The sequence below is a fragment of the Alosa alosa genome, chromosome 16 (genome assembly GCF_017589495.1).
Source record: "Alosa alosa isolate M-15738 ecotype Scorff River chromosome 16, AALO_Geno_1.1, whole genome shotgun sequence".
In the NCBI taxonomy this organism is placed as follows: domain Eukaryota; kingdom Metazoa; phylum Chordata; class Actinopteri; order Clupeiformes; family Clupeidae; genus Alosa; species Alosa alosa.
The window spans coordinates 939,949-959,919 of NC_063204.1; the positions used below are offsets into that span (position 1 = coordinate 939,949).

At 45.7% G+C, this 19,971-nt stretch overlaps 1 pseudogene; it reads left to right on the top strand.

The window, feature by feature from the left end:
- Positions 1 to 267: 267 nt before the first annotated feature.
- The window catches only part of LOC125309808, a 95,211-nt pseudogene continuing 75,507 nt past the window's right edge, over positions 268 to 19,971 (top strand).

Sequence of the window (19,971 nt, forward strand, 5' to 3'; positions counted from 1 at the left end):
AGCGGGGAACATAGGACCAAGGGAACATAGGTGCGCTCCCATTCCAAGCATGTGATTTGGTGACAAACCTGTAGGTGAACTCAGAGGAAGTGGTAAACTAATAGAAGAGCTGTATGTCTTCATTCTCCTAAGAAAACAATGACATGATAGGGCTCTTTTTGTAGGAGGTTTACCACTTACTCTTGACTTAACTAGGTTTGTCACTAAACCACGCACTTGAAATACCCCCCTGTCTAGGCCTTGGCTATGCTCCCAGGATAGTCTGCCAGCTTGCCCGTGACGCAGCACAATGTGGAGGCTTTCATGCAGGTTCTCTACACACCTTTTACTTTTTAAACCATTAGTCTTCACAGATTTAAATCAAACATCACCATTTCAGCCAAACAAATTTAGTTTTTTATTACAAGCTATTTTCTCAGTCTCCATTGTTCTCAGTCTCCCTTGTTGTTTAGTTGGCTACCACAGTTACATTTGCTGAGGAAAGAAAGCTCAGGGTACAAGAGTTACCATGGAAACACCCAAACTTTGTCAAGGAAACGTGAGTGTGTTGTGTTGTGTGAGGTTGGACTACTTCTGAGCTCAGGAGTGTGTGCAGAGGACTCCCAAGGAACTCCAATTTAAGGTGGGAGACGCACAACTAAACCGTGTGATTTGGTTTAAACTCATGCATGACTGTATATTTGCTGAGATTTCATGGTTTCATTTTGTGTACTGTACTTAATGTCACCTAATGAAACTTACTTTCTTAGTTTAGTTTAGTTGAGGATTTATGCAGGCAGTATGCATAAATGAGAACATGTAGTTAACTGTAAATCATGACTATTCAAGTGGTGTTTTCAAATGTTTGAGCTTCTATTAATTACTTTTCATTTGTTATAGTTTGCTCATATTAATTATCCTGTTCTGTTTGCTATTCTTTTCTCGATGTGTTGGAGGATGTGCGAACAAGTCAAATGTCAGATTCTTGAACATTTACTGACAATTGTGTCGTACATAGCAAACAAAATGTAAAGTTATTTGACAAGATAAATCTTTGATTTCATCACAGCCTGTGCATCTGTTTATAGACTGAAGCCATCTGGGTGCTCAGCATGTCTGAAGAGAGAGGTAGTCCTCACCAAGGTAGTCCTCACCAAGGGACGGAGGAGGAGGCGTCATCCCCAGGTGTGAGCAGCGAGTCTGGGGAGGAACGACGCTCACGCTCCCCTGCCCAGCAGAGCCCGGAGCTGGAGGTGTTGGGCTCGGGGGGAGAGAGCCCTGAAGCTGAACCAAAACCAAACTCGCTCAGCCAGCTGGACTCAGGCCAGGCGGCAGACACACACATCTCCGCAGCTCAGGACGTGACTGATGTCCGTCCACCGCTAATCAGCATCAGAACAGGTAGCCCTGTCCACCGCTCATCAGCATCAGAACAGGTAGCCCTGTCCACCGCTAATCAGCATCAGAACAGGTAGCCCTGTCCACCGCTCATCAGGTAGCCCTGTCCACCGCTAATCAGCATCAGAACAGGTAGCCCTGTCCACTGCTCATCAGCATCAGAACAGGTAGCCCAGTCCACCGCTCATCAGCATCAGAACAGGTAACCCTGTCCACCTCTCATCAGGTAGCCCTGTCCACCGCTCATCAGCATCAGAACAGGTAGCCCTGTCCACCGCTCATCAGCATCAGAACAGGTAGCCCTGTCCACCTCTCATCAGGTAGCCCTGTCCACCGCTCATCAGCATCAGAACAGGTAGCCCTGTCCACCGCTCATCAGCATCAGAACAGGTAGCCCTGTACACCGCTCATCAGCATCAGAACAGGTAGCCCTGTCCACCGCTAATCAGCATCAGAACAGGTAGCCCTGTACACCGCTCATCAGCATCAGAACAGGTAGCCCTGTCCACCGCTCATCAGCATCAGAACAGGTAGCGGTCACCGCTAATCAGCATCAGAACAGGTAACCCTGTCCACCTCTCATCAGGTAGCCCTGTCCACCGCTCATCAGCATCAGAACAGGTAACCCTGTTTACCTGAATTATTGAAATCCTTACCAAGGGATGAAATAAGTTGTACAGGTCCAATAACTTGAATGTATTACAGTTTAGATGTTTTCCTCAATGACTCTTTGTGGGTATAAAAAAGAGGATTCTGTACGTCTCATATTCCACCATTGTCATATGTGATGCTTTTCAATTTGTCATTCAAGTTGAGTACTTAAGCGTGCTAGAAGTGCCTCCATTGTTTTTAGTGTAGAATGCTTCCTGATGTCAATCAAACACTTCTGTAGGGGCTTGGATGTCTTCAGTGAAGTGCGCTGTTTCCTCCCCTTTTTCATGATTGACAGGTGTAATTGGGCACAAAAGAATCGGGGGCCAGAAAGTCAAAAGCAATAATCCGGCATCCTCGTCTGTTGTCGCCTCTCCGGTCTCCACGGCAGCGGTGAGGGGTCAATTTGTTTACATTTGCACGATAATCAGGTGTTTCTGCCTCTCAGAGAAGCCAGAGCTCTCCTGTTGTCGTGTGTGTGTGTGTGTGTGTCACTCAGAGAAGCCATAGCTTTTGCCATAACATTCTTGCTAATCATTTCAGACACCGGAATGCTCAGTCAATTATTTATCAGTGGTTGGGAGAATACTAGTTTGAAAGCTTTCTCTCTGTTTCTCTTTCCCTCTAATGTTGTCCTCTGTGTGTGTGTGGCCCTGTATGTGTGTGTGTGTGTGTGTGTATGGCCCTGTGTGTGTGCGTGTGCGTGCGTGTGTGCACATGGTTGTGTGTGTGTTTTATGTGAATGTACAACTGTCTTCTCTTGCTATTTCCTCTTCTCTCTCTCCCTCTCTATCTCTCTCTCTCTCTCTCTCCCCCTCTTCCTCTCTCTATCTCTCTCCTCTCCTCCCCTCTCTCTCATACTCTCTCTCCTCTCTATCCTCTCTCTCTCTCTCATATCTATAACTTTTTCTATATATACATTCCCTCTCATATATCCCTCTCTCTCTCTCCTCTCTTTATATATCTCCTCTCACTCCCTCTCTTTCTCCTCTCTCTCTCCTCTCCTCTCTCTCTCCTCTCTCTGTCTCTATACTCTTTCTGTCTATATATATATATAACTATGCATACATTTACACTCATTCCTCTCTTCTGTCTATATACACTCTCCTCTCACTCTCTTTCTCTATATATATATATATATATATATATATATATCTCTCTCTCATATACCTCTTCCTCTCTCCTCTCTCTATCTCTCTCCTCACTCTCTCATCTCTCTCCTCTCTCTCTTTTCTCCTCTCTCTCCTTCCCTCTCTCCTCTCTCTATCTCTCTCCCCCTCTCCCTCTCTCTTCCCTCCCCCCCCCTCTCTCTCTCTCTCTCTCTCTCTCTCAGGTCTCAGGCAAGCGATCAGTCTTGCTCTCTAATGAGGCTCGTAAGGAGATGGTCAAGCAGGCTAAAGCCTTGAAGGACGAGCGCCGGGCCGCCATCGACGGGCGCCACAAGTACCTGATGTCCAAGATGGCCGACAGCCTCAGCCTGGGGGAGGCGGAGGTGGAGGAGGCCCTCGTCTCTGATGAGAAGGTCGGTCACTGAGACGAGCACCCTGCTTCTGTTCCACTTCCAAACATCCACTCATAAAACACACACACACACACACACACACACACACACACACACACACACACACACACACACACGCACCTTGAGAGTCTCCATTAGTGGCCAGCAAGTTGCGCTGATGCTGGCCCTAATGAGTCCTGCACAGTCCAAATTCACAACTACATGTGCAGAACATGCATTCCACTGTAGCCCATGTCATGCCCCCATGCATTCCACTGTAGTCCACATTATGCCCCCATGCATTCCACTGTAGTCCACATTATGCCCCCATGCATTCCACTGTAGCCCATGTCATGCCCCCATGCATTCCACTGTAGCCCATGTTATGCCCCCATGCATTCCACTGTAGCCCACGTTATGCCCCCATGCATTCCACTGTAGTCCACATTATGCCCCCATGCATTCCACTGTAGCCCATGTCATGCCCCCATGCATTCCACTGTAGTCCACATTATGCCCCCATGCATTCCACTGTAGTCCACATTATGCCCCCATGCATTCCACTGTAGTCCATATCATGCCCTTATGGTGAAAGAGCTACACATGGAAGAGAATGACTCACTGTGTTTAATGGTGTGTATGTCTGGTTTGGCTGGATGAAGACTCTGTGTATTTGCATGCAAATGATGTTGTGTTGTCCTCCTCACAGTTCAGCTTGATAGAAGAGTTCTTTGCAGCCCACGGATCAAAGAGGTTGCTCTTCTTCTATCAGGCAGCACCATCGGTAATGTGATCATAATGCTCAAATCTCCGACTACAGCATCAGATTGCTAATGTGATCATAATGCTCAAATCTCCGACTACAGCATCAGATTGCTAATGTGCTTATAATGCTTAAATCTCCGACTACAGCATCAGATTGGTAATGTGCTCATAATGGTTAAATCTCCGACTACAGCATCAGATTGGTAATGTGCTCATAATGGTTAACTCTCTGACTACAGCATCAGATTGCTAATGTGATCATAATGCTCAAATCTCCGACTACAGCATCAGATTGCTAATGTGATCATAATGCTTAAATCTCCGACTACAACATCAGATTGTTAATGCGTTGTTTTGGATGTTCCCATTGTGATATTGCCCCAGGAGGCAATGCCTTTCTCACCTTCCTCTCTTTTCTCTCTCTCTCTTTCTCTCTTTTTCTCTCTCTTTCTCTCTCTCTCTCTGTCTTTCTCTCTCTCTCTCATCAGTCTCAGTGGAGTCGTCATTCCAACTTAGACACTGTCGGCGGTCATATAGGTTTAGTCAGATTTATTTATTTATTTATTTATTTTCGCATGGCCAAATTTCCGTCAAGGATTCCCGGGACACTGAAAGACCGGGGTACACGAAACTTGGTGGACATGTAGCCCCACATGGATAGCATGGAACCATCGTTTTTCGTTTTGATCTGTAGCCCCCCCGCTGGACTGAACCCCTCGAAAGGAGGGTAGGGCAGACACAGTTTTCTGTGAATATCTCGAGAACCGTAGGGTTTAGGAAGACCACCTTTTTTTTGTATGTTGATCTTAAGGGGCCATGTCAACCCATTCCATAACCACTCATTTCATGTATAGCGCCACCTAGTTAAAAACAAAAAAGTAAAAATGAGTTGTTGTAATCGCAGGTACTAACATGGTCAAAACTGCACGAAATTGGAAGTGTATGACTGTATGGTACATATGTCTACTGTGTGTGTATGTGTCATAGGTATGATTACTGTGAACGTATGTGTGTGTGTGTGTGTGTGTGTGTAAATATCTGTTTATGCACATGTGCATATGGAATGGGTTGAAATGACTCCTGGAGGCAAACACATGCACACACACAGGCACAGGCACGCACACACACACACAAACATAAACACGTACACGCACACATGCACACATTTCAAGAATTTCTCAGAATTATGAACAGGCAAGATGGGGGTGGGGTTGTATAAAATCCCAATGTCCTATTGCAGTGACAGGGACACTGTACTGCAGGAGATGTTTTCCTTTGCAAGAATGTTAAATTGAGGTCCTGACTCACCATGGTTGTTAAAAATCCCATGGCACTTATCGCAAAGAGTAGGTGGTTCCCTGATTTGCTTTATTTATGGACACATACATAAAGACACACACACGCACACACACACACACACACACACACACACAAAACACACGCACACTACACATACACACACATACATGCACACACATGACACGCACAAACACGCACACAAACACACATACACACACACACACACACATGAACCCACACATACAAACACACCTAACATACACAAACACACGCACACACCACACTCACACACAAAAAAAACACACACAAAACACATATACACAAAAACAACCACACACTCTGCAGACACTCAATTACAAACACACAAAAAAGGAACAAAGTAGGAAATGAACACAATTTGACAAGCGTGACTTTTTTTTCTGGAAAAAATGTGCTGGACTGGGTGGCAGTCATATTTTGTACTGGCCTAATCTGTGACACAATAGTCAAGAGGTGGCACTTACAGCAGCATGAGAACAAGAGGCGCCCGTAGCAACAGAGGAGTATGAAGGGTCTCCGTTCCTGGGCTAATGTTTACGTTTAGTTTTGTAACAATGCTGATATGGCATTGTGTGTGTTGCATTCATTGCCATGGAGACGTGCTGTGTTTACTGGCCCGTGTCTGACTGGCTCTTGTGTCCACTCTGCAGGGCCTGCTTGGGGTGTGTTTGTTTTTCCTGCGCAGCACCGAGAAGGCCATAACTACCTCCAGTGTGTCCCAAGTCAGTCCATTAGATGACCACCCCCATACACACATAACATTCACACACACACACACACACACACACACACACACACACACACACACACACACACACACACACTTCCTCTCTCTCTCACACACACACACACACACATACACACACACACTCTCACTCTCACACACACATACACACATCACACTAATTCAACCCATTCTGGCCCTTTACAGGAGGTGAATTTTGGAATGCTCGACTGTACTGACGGGAACCTTTTGTACAGCTTTGAGAACCTTTTCTCACAGGTCATGTTGCCAGCTCTCAAGTCTCAGGAGGTAAGTTCTAGTACCAGTTCCAGGTCCTGTCCACTGCTCTCCCTTGGGCTTCTGGCCCTGCAGGCTGGGCTGTACCAAAGTCCTTTTAGGCAAGTCCCTCCACTCGGCGGCCATATTGCAAGGCTTTTTGGGCACTTATTGGGCATCTATTTCGGCAGAAATGCGTGTGGAAGGCTTCATGACACCAATCTTGCTCCAGTGGCGAGATCACAACACATGATTGGCACAATGTCTTCACAACAGACCATATGATTGGCTCAATGTATTCACAACACACAACATGATTGGCTCATTGTATTCACATGTCGACGTTTTGCCAAGGAAGGGGTGGGATATGTGTAGACAACGGCCATATTGGCGTTCCAAACTAACCCAGTTCTATGGAGGATTTTTTGAGTCTCCTCATTAGGAAGTCTCTGGCTGGACTGGCAGATATTGGGTCATGTGTGAGACCTATCAGTAATCAGTGTAGTGTAATCATTATAATAATTAGGAATCATCAGTGTAGTGTAATCATTAGGAATCATCAGTGTAGTGTAATCATTAGGAATCATTAGTGTGGTGTAATCATTAGGAATCATTAGAGTAGTGTAATCATTAGGAATCATCAGTGTAGTGCAATCATTAGAAATCATTAGAGTAGTGTATCATTAGATATCATTACAGTAGAAATCTTTAGAGTAGTGTAATCATTGGAAATCATTAGGTTAATGTAATTGTTAGAAATCATTAGTGTCGTGTAATCATTAGAAATCATTAGAGTAATGTAATCATTAGAAATCATTAGTTTAGTGTAATCAATAGAAATCATTAGTGTAGTGTAATCAATAAAAATTCATTAGAGTAGTGTAATCTATAGAAATCATTAGTGTAGTGTAATCAATAGAAATCATTAGTGTAGTGTAATCAATAGAAATCATTAGTGTAGTGTAATCAATAGAAATCATTAGTGTAATGTAATCATTAGAAATGTTTCCACACTTTATACATATTCATGTAAATACAGTAAATCACACACGGTTTGTGTGGAGTGGGACTGCTATTAGTTTCATCAAAACCCCAAACGTTTCCATCTACAGGACTGGGGTGCCATCACGGATGGCCTGCAGAACGTCCACATTCAGGACTTCCTCAGTTCAGTGGACCGGTTTGTCTATAGTCTCTCTTCCGCCCGGCACAACATGGAGGGGAAGGTCCAGCTGGAGGGCGTGGAGCACGCTCCCAACCTGAGCAACCTCCTGGACCCAGCGGACTACACCGCAGCAGGTAGCGGATAACTGACCACCCAAATCAGCACGAGACATCCCCCACTCACTCATAACTGACCACCCAAATCAGCACGAGACATCCCCCACTCACTCATAACTGACCACCCAAATCAGCACGAGACATCACCCACTGACAGTGGTGGAGGAAGTACTGAAACTAAAAGTACAAATACACAGAGAAATATTTCCTTTAGTAAAAGTAAAAGTACCACAATGACAACCCTACTTAAGTAAAAGTAAAAAGTACCTGCTTTTAAATGTACTTTAAGTATTAAAAGTAAAAGTATTTGCATAATGATTTATTCTCTTAATATCTATATTCTAAAAGAAAAATCAGTATGGGCTGTGGCATTTTAATTAAGCTCGAGGGAGATAGTTTTAAGCTAATGCAATTATGCGTACAATCTGTGGCCTAATTTACATTCTGACCTACAATTCTAGAGACTGTAATTCTGGTTATCTACTAGGGTGATCTGCTGAGTAAAAGATCATTCAGCAAAACACGAGAGCCTGAAGTTTAACGGGGTAGACGACCGATATGTTTTTTTCAGGGCCGATACCGATATCAATTATTACCAAAACAGGAGGCCGATAACCGATATGTAAAACCGATATGTCAGTTGTCAAAAAGGGGGGTAGATAGTAAAGGCGATATGCTGCAAAAAATTCACTCAAAAGCATTTAATTATGCAAACTTTTCTTTTTTCTTTTGATATACAATTGTCTCTCAACTTGCATCACATGTAAATCCTGTGTATGATATTAATCCAAGAACTGAGTGATTTACTGAGCAATTATTTTCATAGACTAGGCCTACACAATGGGCTATGTGCTTGTTAAGGGACCTGTCACAAAGAGGATGCTTTGCCATCGTGTGTGTGAGTGCACGAGAGAGGGAGAGGAAGAGGTGCATGCGTGATGGCAAGTGTTACGGTTGAATAGTTTAACAAAACAGTTTTAAAATAGTTCTTAGGCTATTTAAGCATGCAATTTGTGTCCATATGTAGGCTACACTTTGGTGAGCCTAAAAGGCACGTTAATAGCCAGCTCAAGCCGCGATTTAGGCTAACCTACTTCAGGTCGAATTAAATTACAGCTGGCCCTGGGTGCCTGTAGCCTAGTCTTTTCTGACAGTCCGTTTCAAAAAGGAGCAACTAACCACCCAATCAGCACGAGACATCCCCCACTCACTCATAACTGACCACCCAAATCAGCATGAAACATCCTCCACTCACTCATAACCTAGATTGGTGAGGTAATGACAGGGCTAGTTTTCCGCAGATGCTGTAGGTTTCCAAGGTTTTCTGGGGTCACTCCCAGAGATTATTCACACGCTTATTCGCACAGTTTACACTTATACCTGACCACGGTTCACAATGGTTTTCTAAATATAACCAAATGTCTGAAATGACAAATAGCACTTTTCTGCTCAGTAATAACCGATCACCTTCATCTGAAAGTCTTCTGTACTTGAAACACACGGTCCTTGTTAAAAGCTCTCCTCTCCTCCTTTCCCTCCTCCTCTCCTCCTCTCCTTCTCCACCTCCTCCTCCTCTCCTCCTCAGCGGGTAACTCTGAGCTGGTGGAGTGCCTGGAGGCGGTGCTCCTGTGCTGGGCTCAGCAGATCCAGCTGGTGCTGACTGAGAGTGAGCAGATGAGGAAGGAAGCGGACGACATCGGTCCTGCCGCCGAGCTCGAGTACTGGAAGAGCCGCATGACCACTTTCAACAGGTGCCTCACCTCACCTGCAGCACTACCTCACCTGCAGAACTACCTGACCACAGCACCAAATACCCAAAGCAAAGCAATATATAGTATAGTATATATACTTTTTTGATCCCGTGACGGAAATTTGGTCTCTGCATTTAACCCAATCGGTGAATTAGTGAAACACACTCAGCACACAGTGAGGTGAAGCACACACTAATCCCTCCGCGAGAAGCTGCCTGCAACAACAGCGGCTTCGGGGAGCAGTGAGGGGTTAGATGCCTTGCTCAAGGGCACTTCAGCCGCGGCCCACTGGTCGGGGCTCGAACCGGCAACCCTCCGGTTATAAGTCCGGAGTGCTAACCAGTGGGCCACGGCTGCCCCTATATATATATACATTGCTGTAGACAGTGCCTGACACAACCTAAGCCATGTAAAAGTACATTTATATTGTATAAAATAGTTATAATTTTGAGTGCAGAATTGTCATCATTTCAGAGTAATATAAGTTAAAGAGTATTCCTACTAAGATAGCACTAAGTTATATGTGTAAATAATGGATGGAAGATGAAAACTGAAACAGTGGATACTGACTAACAGACTAACAATGCCCGTCTGGTGTCGTTTGTCCTCCCTGACGGTGGGTCCAGCCTCCTGGACGAGATCAAGAGGCCGCAGGTGAAGAAGGTTCTGGGGCTGCTGCAGGTGGCCAAGTCCAAAACGCTGAGGCACTGGAAGGAGCTGGTCAGATTGTTATCCCACTCTACCTTTACGGTTCTGTGTTCACCTAATTAAATCCTATACTGGTCAGATTATCAGCTCATTATCCCCTTAATGTTCCATCTCATTATCTGATTGTTTAGAACTCCTGCTGGTCTTTAGAAATCTATAGGAGATCCTAGTTACTTCCTATTTCCTTCCCTTTAGATTGAGCAGCGGAGACCCTTCATACGAGTGCAGGGGAGACCCTGTCTATGAGTGCAGCTGAACGGTGTGGTGTTGATGCTAAATCCCTCTCTGGTCTTTATCGCAGGATGGGAACATCACGGTGGTGGCCAACGAGGCGAAGGATAACGTCAAGTACCTCTACACGCTGGAGAAGTTCTTTAGGCCGCTGGGAAAGTGCACTCCTGTAAGTCTCTTGCTCAGTTCTACGGCCTGTCTAGTCTCACATCTATCTGAGTATACTCTAAATACAGCATGCTGTTTACATCTATCTGAGTATACTCTAAATACAGCATGCTGTTTACATTGCCATGTTTGATCTTTCTCACGTGTTAATGGATTGTTGCATTTTGATGATACTTTTTAAGGGGTGTTTCATGTTATCTGTCATGTACTGTATGTACTGGTGCCATGTTATCTATGTCATGTATGTATTAATGTTGGTTCCGTTGGTTCCTGTTAGACCAGCATGCTGGAACACATTCCCAACCTGATGAACAGCATCCGCATGGTCCACAACGTGTCCCACTACTACAACACCTCCGAGCACATGACCTCCCTCTTCGTCAAGGTCACCAACCAGATGGTCACCACCAGCAAGGCCTACCTGTGCCAAGGGGTGGCCAAGCTCTGGGACCTAGACAGGTAGGCATCAGTGTTGCACAGTGTTTAGTAATTGGGTAATGAGGGTTAAAACAGTGCTGGGTAAAGGGTTAAAACAGTGCTGGGTAATTGGGTAATGGGTTAAAACAGTGTTGGGTAATGGGGCTTAAAACCGTGCTGGGTAATTGGGTAATGGGTTAAACCGGTGTTGGATAATGGGTTAAAACTGTGCTGGGTAATTGGGTAATGAGGGTTAAAACAGTGCTGGGTAATTGGGTAATGGGTTAAAACAGTGTTGGGTAATGGGTTAAAACAGATCTGGGTAATTGGGTTTTGAGGGTTAAAACAGTGCTGGGTAATGGGTTAAAACAGTGTTGGGTAATTGGGTAATGAGGGTTGAAACAGTGTTGGGTAATGGGATAAAACAGTGCTGGGTAATGGGTTAATGAGGGTTAAAACAGTGCTGGGTAATGGGTTAAAACAGTGCTGGGTAATTGGGTAATGAGGGTTAAAATAGTGTTGGGTAATTGGGTATTGAGGGTTAAAACAGTGCTGGGTAATGGGTTAAAACAGTGCTGGGTAATTGGGTAATGAGGGTTAAAATAGTGTTGGGTAATTGGGTATTGAGGGTTAAAACAGTGTTGGGTAATGGGTTAAAACAGTGGGTAATTGGGTAATGAGGGTTGAAACACAGTATTGGGTAATGGGTTAAAACAGTGCTGGGTAATTGGGTAATGGGTTAAAACAGTGCTGGGTAATGGGTTAATGAGGGTTAAAACAGTGTTGGGTAATGGGTTAAAACAGTGATGGGTAATGAGGGTTAAAACAGTGCTGGGTAATGGGTTAATGAGGGTTAAAACAGTGCTGGGTAATTGGGTAATGGGTTAAAACAAAGCTGCTTGACTGTGTTCAGAAAGGAACTGCTGAGGAGAGTTGGTGAGTGCCTCACTCTCAATCAGGAGTACCAGCTCTGCTTCCAGAGGGTTCGGGAGAAACTCCGGGAGAACCCAGAAAACAAACAGTTTGAATTCAGGTAAACTAACAAACAATTTGACAAAAAAAAAAGTGTAAAAGTACTCTCTGGAGAATATTCTTCCTGGTCAGTTCTTAATGTGGTGATTTTAGAAGGGACAAATAGACCTTAAACTGTAACATTTCAACTGAACTGAAAGTATTTGAGCCTTCCAAGAAGGCCGTCAGGTAATGTGAACAGTTGCTACATTTAGTTTCCAGAGAGTATGTTTGTTATAGTTATAGTATTGTAACGATTTGATAGCGACTCACACAGTTGTCCAATCAAAAGGTTTATTAGCTGAGAACAAGAGCAGGGACACAGACACAGAACACAATACACACGGAGCTGGTCAAGTACACACACACACACTACACATACAGGGGGTGGACGCAGCCCCCCACACACGAGGGAGAACTAAAAGGGAAACATGTTACAATAAAGACGCTAACATTACACTCAAAACTAAGGAGAAATACAGACATAAACCCCCAAATGTTCGCTCCCGTATCCCAGCATGCCCTGCGTGGGAGAACGCTAACAATGTCTTGTTCGCCGACGTTACAGTATGCTTTTATATTGAATACTTGATTCTTGAAAAATGATTTGTGACAATTCAGTGGTGACCTTTGAACCTTGCTGCTTGTTGTGTTGACTGAGGTTTTTGTTCCACATAATCTGGCAGTGAGAACTACATTTTTGGGAAGTTTGACACGTTCTGTAAGCGGCTGAACAAGCTAGCAGACGTGGCGTGGACACTGGAGGACCTGTCCTCTCTGCAGCACGTCAGGGTGGAGGGGATGGAGAAGATCTACGCGCGCTACCTGACCATCCTGACCAGCATCAAGTCCAAGACCTACAATGTGCTTGACCATCGCATACTAGAGGTGAGGGTGCTTACAGACCAAAACACAAAGCAGGACACACACACACACACACACAAATGCAGAAGTCACACTCAGTTATATGGCGGGGAAAGCATATGAAAATACTCTTGTGTTATTATTACTGAGTAACAATTGTTGTGTCTCAGCATGTCTGTTTTATATGAGACTCATAACAGTCTTTCTGTAGCCTGACATGTAGAAATGGAGAAACAGTCCTGTCTCTCTTGTTTTGTCCTCAGTTTGAAGGTGATTATGCGGAGTTCAAAGGTCAAATCCAAGGCTTGCTCCAGTCACTTCAGGCCCTGTTGGACGGCTGCTTTGAGAGAAATCTTTCAGTGAGTCTAAAATGAAGAGATACTGTAGAATGAAGACACGTTCTTTACAATAATCCATATGTAATGTTCCATATGTAAGCCTTTATCCTTTATCCATATGTAAGCCTTTATCTTGGCCTTGAAAAACGTATTCTATTTTATTTGGCTTCTTTACCTCTCAAGGCAGAGCGAATGCTCGAGCTGCTGTCCAAGTTTGAAAGCGGGCTGGGCAAGCGACTGGATCTGATGCAGAAGTACATGTTTGTTCTCCAACGTTATGGTCATGAGCTGGAGCAAGTGCGGAGATTATACCAAAAGCAGAGAGACAATCCTCCTATCGCGCGAAACATGCCCACAGTAAGTCAATGCATCTGGGCCTGACTGACCAGAGACACACACACACACACATTCACATGTTTGCACATTGTTTACATTTCTATAAAATCCTTTTGCACTAAACTAAACACAAACTGTGTGTTCTATCCGGTAGATTTCAGGGAAAATACTGTGGTCACGACAGCTCTTCAGAAAGATTGAATTGCCAATGACTCTGCTGAAAGACAAACTGGATGTACTTAAGGTATTACTTAATGACTCTGCTGAAAGACAAACTGGATGTACTTAAGGTATTACTCAATGACTCTGCTGAAAGACAAACTGGATGTACTTAAGGTATTACTCAATGACTCTGCTGAAAGACAAACTGGATGTACTTAAGGTACTTAATGGCTTCTGGGATGGACTGCCTTTGAGAATAAGAGAACCGGCCAAAAAAGCACTTACGTTTTTTAACGGGCTCAACACAGTGCAGCTACGAGCCAATTTACTTGAAGAATTTGAGCCATTTTGGACACTTGCGTTGTTCTCTAGCCTTTCCCCCACTTTAGTCTGCATTCTTATCTACCGGCTGTAAAAACATCGCAGACCTTCCCCATGTTTACACTTCACAGGTTCCTGAGATGAGGAAAATTATCCGGGCCTACAACAAGATGGCCGCCCTGCTGCTGGAGTATGAGCTGCTGTACCACAGGGGCTGGGCACAGGCCGCAGAGATGGGACAACACGGCCTCAACGCCACCCTCCTCACCAGGCACCCCCAGACCAAGGTCAGGCACCCTCAGACCAAGGTCGAGCCTCCACATCGCCCTTATCAGCCTTTATTGACCCTGATTCCTGTTTATGTGTTATATTAGTTGCTACAATTGCAGTGTAGAACGGCTTGGTAGCCTATCGTTTTTGTTCATACAGTACAGTCTGTCTATAGATGGATGTGCATGAATATGAAGAGAAATTATCAATAGATTACTGTATCAAAATAGCTAAGAAATGGCAACATTTGGCATAATGTATCTTTTACTAAACATATCTTGAATTTCCCCTGGGGATCAATAAAGTATCTATCTATCTATATATGTGGAAGTGCAAGTATGTGCATGGAGAGCATCCCGCACCGCATATCTATTTGAATACATACGAGGACGATATCAATGTAATATTCTCTTCCCAGACAATCTTTACATACAAGGACCATATCAATGTAATATTCTCTTCCCAGGCGATCTTTACATACGAGGATGATATCATTTCTCTTCCCAGGAGATCTTTACATACGAGGACCATATCAATGTAATATTCTCTTCCCAGGCAATCTTTACATAAAAGGACGATATCATTTCTCTTCCCAGGAGATCTTTGTCAATCTAGACCCTGTGGTTCTGGAGGTTCTGCAGGAGGCTAAGTGTATGAGCAAAATGGGCTTCTCGGTGCCCAAGGCCCTTCTGAGCATGTGTACCAGAGAGGCCCAGCTGAAGGCTCAACAAAATGCGTAAGTTGGTGCCATACGACTTTTTAACTCTGAATTGAATTGAGCTGAACTGACGAGACCTTTATGTCCAGAGTTGAGATGAATTAAATGAAGCTGTATCAGAATTTCAAGCCAAATACAGTGCAAGATTTAGCCTAGTCTATTAAACTCAGGACATGTGAATTGAATCCACCTCTAGTTTAATTGAACTCAACTTAACAGTGCTAAACATGCTAGTCTGTTAAACTCTGTGCGTATGCTGAACATGCTAGTGTGTTAAACTCTGTGCGTATGCATTGCAGCCTGTTAAACTCCGTGCGTATGCTAAACATGCTAGTGTGTTAAACTCCGTGCGTATGCTAAACATGCTAGTGTGTTAAACTCCGTGCGTATGCTAAACATGCTAGTGTGTTAAAACTCCATCGTATGCTAAACATGCTAGTGTGTTAAAGTCCGTATTATGCTAAACACAGTGTGTTAAACTCCATCGCGTATGCTAAACATGCTAGTGTGTTAAACTCCATGCGTATGCTAAACATGCTAGTGTGTTAAAGTCCGTGCGTATGCTAAACATGCTAGTGTGTTAAAGTCCGTGCGTATGCTAAACATGCTAGTGTGTTAAACTCCATGCGTATGCTAAACATGCTAGTGTGTTAAACTCCATGCGTATGCTAAACATGCTAGTGTGTTAAAGTCCGTGCGTATGCTAAACATGCTAGTGTGTTAAAGTCTGTGCGTATGCATTGCAGCCTGCAGGAGCTGCTGGAGGACTTCCAGACGTGTGTCGGCCGGATCCCTGTCCTCCTCCTGCCGGATGCGTGGAGACTGCACTGACCCCGGCCTCCACGCTGTCACCTCCTGCAACTGATCACTGGGCTCCCTCAACCAGACTGGACAGGCCTGAAACACAAACACCACCTGCCTTACCTGCGTTGTTGAGACAGATATCCTGGACACACGCACCGCGTTCGCAGGCCTGGCGCACCTGGGGACAGGCCTGACGCACACTGCCTGCGGTGTTGGACACAACACGCATAATGGACGCACCGCACACGCACGCACGCGTTGAGCCCACCGAAGCACGCACGGGACAGGCCTGACCTGACACGCAGCGGCGCACTGCGTTAGAGACCAGACCCTATGGACGCACACGCACGCACGCAGGTTAGACACAAACACGCACGGGACAGAACCTGTTACCATCGCAGGGCAAACATAACAGACACACACACACACACACACACACACTGCAACACACACACAAACACAACACAACACACGTGTGGGCAAACACAACACACACACACACGCACACATGCAAACACAACACACACACACACACACACACACACACGCAAACACAACACACACAGGGGCAAACACAACACAACACACACACGCACACACGTGTGGGCAAACATAACAGACACACACACGTGCAAAACACAACACACACACACACACGTGCAAAACACAACACACACACGGGCAAACACAACACACACACACACACGTGTGGGCAAACACAACACACACACACACACACACGTGCAAACACACAACACACACAGGGGCAAACACAACACAACACACACAGCACACACGTGTGGGCAAACATAACACACACACACACAAAACACACACACACACACACAGGGGCAAACAAACACAACACACACACACACAGGGGCAAACACAACACACACACACAAACACAACACACACACACACAACGGGCAAACACAACAACACACACACACACACACACACGTGTGGGCAAACACACAACACACACACAGGTGTTGGGCAAAACCCACACACACACAGGGCAAACACAACCAAACAGAGCACACCCACACACACATTGATGAGCACACACACACACACACACACACACACACACGGTAATGATAGTGGGCAAAACAACATCTCTAAACAAGAGAAGGGTTTCATCATTTCAAATCTATGTAAAGAAAGTGTCATGCTGACATGAGATGGTACAATGTATGAATTTAGTTTAATAAGTCTGATAAGAAGTCGTTATTGTCAGGGAATCATTAAATAGGGAGTAGTATCCACCAGAATCCAAGGAAAACTGAGAAACTTTCGAAATAGTCCAAGAAACCACAGGAAAAGGTTCACCAAGGAAGGGACTTGAGAAACCGCAGGAGCAGAGAAACTAGGAGCCACTTTCGACGACGCCCGGTGACCAACTGTGGCAGAGGGGATGTTTATATGGGAGTCCACACAGGTGTGCCCAATTAGTACTCTGGGGAGTGAGAACGAGGAAGTGGAGGTTCATTAGGAACAGGGGGCGTGGTCACCGAGCAGCCAGGCAAGGACGTGACAGTTATAATGACGTGCAAAATATTATTTTTCAATGTTTGAGATGCTTTCATCCAAGGCAAACCTACTCTACAACAGTATTTTGAAAGAGTGAACAAGAAACTCTGTAGGTACTTTTTAAATATGTGGGTGAATGAGTCACCGTTGATTCATTTTTTGATGACTGATTACTTTTAATTGAATAGTTGGAAATGATAGTGAAACAGAATCAATGTGAAGTGTTCTCCCTCCTTAGTCCTGGAGTGTGTGTATGAGTGGTGTGTGTTCCTGGAGTGTGTGTATGAGTGGCGTGTGTGTTCCTGGAGTGTGTGTATGAGTGTGTGTAAGAGTGGAGTGTGTGTATGAGTGTGTGTAAGAGTGGTGTGTGTGTTCCTGGAGTGCGTGTATGAGTGTATGTTCCTGGAGTGTGTGTATGAGTGTGTGTAAGAGTGGTGTGTGTGTTCCTGGAGTGTGTGTATGAGTGTATGTTCCTGGAGTGTGTGTATGAGTGTGTGTATGAGTGGTGTGTGTGTTCCTGGAGTGCGTGTATGAGTGTGTGTTCTCCCTCAAGTGGAGGTTCATTAGGAACAGGGGGCGTGGTCACCGAGCTGCCAGGCAAGGACGTGACATTACCCCCCCCTCCAGGGGCCGCTCCTGAGGGATGCCGTGCCCGGCGCCGTGGTCGGCCCCGACCTCGCGGAGCTGGGCGATCTGGATGACGCCGGTGGAACTCGCGAAGCAAGGTCGGGTCCAGGACATCGTCTCGGAGCACCCAGGAACGATCTTCTGGTCTGTAGGCTTCCCAATCGACCAGGTACTCGAGGCGACCCCGGGCGCCGGGGAATCCAGGGATGTCCTTCACGGCATGGATTGGCCCATCCTCAGTCAGGGGCTGCACTGGGAGGTTCAACGCCGAGGCCGACTCTGAGGAAACAGGAGGAACATAGGCTTTTCAACAAAGGGACATGGAGCGTGGGGTGAATCCTCAATTCGAGGGCAGTTGAAGCCTGTGCATTGACAGGAGTGACCTGCTGCACAATTTGAAAGGGCCAACAAATCTGGGACTTAGCTTCTTAGAAGGTAGTCGTGGCCGGGATATCCTTGGCGTGTGGACAGCCAGACCCTCTGTCCCACGATGAGGTCTGGAGGAGTGGGCAGGATGTCTGCATAAGCGTTGGTGTCGGCGGACTGCCCTCTGGAGGTGACAAAGGCTCTACCCCAGACCCTCTCACTCTGCCGGATCCAGTCATCTACCACCAGGACGTCAGATGGCTCAATTGTCCAGGGGAACAGTGGTGGTTGGCGGCCGAGTACGCACTGGAACGGGGTGAGGCCCGTGGTTGGCTGGATCAGGGAATTTTGTGCGTACTCGGCCCAGGGGAGGAACTCGCTCCAACTTTGCTGGTGTTGTGAGCAGAAGGCCCATGAGGAAGCGTGTGTGAGATCTCCTGAACCTTTCTCTCCAGGTCTGCCCATTTGCCTGAGGGTGGTATCCAGAGGTCAGGCTCACGGTCACACCTAAACGAGAGAAGAAAGCTTTCCAAAAATGAGACGTGAACTGAGGTCCTCTGTCTGATACCGTGTCTTCCGGCAGTCCATAATATGTAAACACTTTATAAAACACTAAATCAGCGGTCTCCTTAGCACTAGGAAGCTTTGTCAGGGGAAACAATTTACATGATTTGGAAAACAACAACTAAAACCGATCAACAACAACTAAAACACAAGTGTTACCAGTGGGGGAGTTAGGGGAGATCTGTGATGAAGTCCAAACAGGTGTGACCATGGCCCGGCGATGGAATGGGCAGGTGGGAGTGCATGGACTCCCGGTTGCCAATATCATAATTTTGCTCGGAGGGGCTGGGGTGAGAGCTTCCGGGGAATAGAAGGCACATGGCAGGGAGGAAATTATAAAATTAAATCTAGTAAAGATGTCCCTTGCTGCTGAGAAAGGACTGAAGGGATACGGCGCCCACCCCTGTGGTAGAGGCATCTACCTCCACGATGAAACACGGCTTCTCTGGATCACCCCGGGTGTTGAAGGATGGGGGCTGAGGTGAATGCTGTCTGGAGATCCTGGAAAGCCATCTGTGCCCTGGGATTCCAACTGAGGGTCTTGGGTTTGCCCTTTAAGAGAGAGGTCAGTGGTGCAGTGATCATGCTGTAGTTACCAATAAAGCATCTATAAAAATGGGCAAACCCCAGGAATCGCTGTAGCTCCTTGATGGAGGTAGGCGCAGGCCACTGTCGCACAGCTTTAACCTTTCCCTCGTCCATACACACTCCTTCCGGGCCGATGTTGTAACCCAGGAATGGAACCTCAGAAGTCCCAAAGGAGCACTTCTCAGCTTTTAGGAAAAGCTGGTGGTCTCGGAGCCTCTGCAACACTTGGGACACATGATCAAAATGTACTTCCTCTGAGCTAGAATAGATCAGGATGT